Genomic DNA, 1896 nt, shown 5'->3' on the forward strand with positions numbered 1-1896 from the left:
TCCACCCCTGGAATAGGCAAATCCATGGTGGTTCTCTCTCTCTCTCTCAATGGCCATGACAGTTACCTGGAATTTCCAGGTTCATATGTTAATAACAAACAACAAGCAAAGGCCAACAGCTTTACTCCCCTACTTTCAAGTTCCTCAGAGGCATCTGTCGATCTGTTGGAAATAAAATGCTGGACTAAGTGGATCTTGTTCCAATTCACTATACCATTCTTTTACTTTCTATCTCAGCTTTCGATATCCTGCCCAACTGACTCCATGTAGTTCTGCACTGCAAACCTCAAGTCAAATATGTTTTCTGTGGGCTAACAGAATCATTATCTGCAAACATATTGTTTGCGTGAGACATCCCTCCAGAATCAATGTTGGTGTTAAAATTGCAGGCGGCTCAGTTTCTTTCTACTGGAAGTACATATGGGAGCAATAAAAGCTGTCTCCATCAGATGACACATCAGATTGGGATTCCCTTTTAACCATCACCAACAGGCTGCTGTCCAAGTGGAGATGGAAGAACATGGAGCAGTTTTGGCAAAGTGCCACAAGGCTAGCACTAAAGCACAGAGGAAGTGTTGGATGAGTAGTAAGCAGGAGCTCCTCCTGTCTGTATTATGCTTTGCCAGTGGCTTGTTCCATAAACCAGGAGAGTAGCAAATGTTAATCTCCACAGTGAAGAAATATATAATTGACCCAATTTTATACTCAGTACATCCTGTTGTGTGGCTATGGAGCAGCAGTGAGGAACCAGTGGCCATCCTTATGTTATTGGACTACAACTTCCATTATCCCCTGAGCCATTGGCCATGATAGGAATCTGGAACTTTAAAGATCTATCATTTACTGTACATTGCTTGCTAATAAATTGTGTTGTTGTTTAGTCGTTTAGTCATGTCTGACTCTTCGTGACCCCATGGACCAGAGCACACCAGGCACTCCTGTCTTCCACTGCCTCCCGCAGTTTGGTCAAACTCATGTTCGTAGCTTCGAGAACACTGTCCAACCATCTCGTCCTCTGCCATCCCCTTCTCCTAGTGCCTTCAATCTTTCCCAACATCACGGTCTTTCCCAGGGGTCTTCTCTTCTCATGAGGTGGCCAAAGTATTGGAGCCTCAGCTTCAGGATCTGTCCTTCCAGTGAGCACTCAGGGCTGATTTCACTACAATAAATTGTAGTGAAAAGGAAATCCACATATCTCACTACTATTTACAGTATATGGATAACATTTTATATGCTCATTTGTCTATATCTATTTTTGAATTTGATATTTTGCTGGTCTCTTTTAAATTGTTAATTACCTTGGCCCTGATTCATTGAAAGGTGAGATATTTATAGTGAATACATAAAACTTAATAGTTATGAATAAATTCCCACGAGGCATTGAAACAGCGCAGAGATGAGCATCTGCCCTGCCCCCGCCTGATTTTGTTGCTGGCCTTTTTGTTCAGGGACTCCTCGGCACTTCCTATGCCGGGGGAAAAAAATAATCATGTTAATAAGTATGCCTTTCGCTGAGACAATGGCAAGCTAATTCCGACGACGCCGAGTTTGCAGAGGGCTTCGGGTAACGTGGGCTCGCCTGCTTAACAACACAAATCCCACAAAAGCCCTGAACTTTCAGGAAACCCCATTAGCCAGGCTGAGCGATGTCATTCCCTTTCTGGCTCGCTCTCTCTCTCCCCCCCCCCCCTTGCCCTGCCTTCCGCCTCCACCTCTACAAGGCACCGGGAAGAGCCGGAGCGAGGCATTCAGATTTTGAATGGAGGAGACCTGGACTAGCCTGATGACGTTGCCTTCGCCTATTGGCCTTTGGGTGGCGCGACGTCACAGACGGGTCGGTGACTGGGACGGCAGGGCGGGGAAGGGGGGGGGAGGAGGGAATGGGCTTGAGCAGTC

This window comes from Zootoca vivipara, chromosome 2 (assembly GCF_963506605.1).
Source record: "Zootoca vivipara chromosome 2, rZooViv1.1, whole genome shotgun sequence".
Lineage (NCBI taxonomy): Eukaryota > Metazoa > Chordata > Lepidosauria > Squamata > Lacertidae > Zootoca > Zootoca vivipara.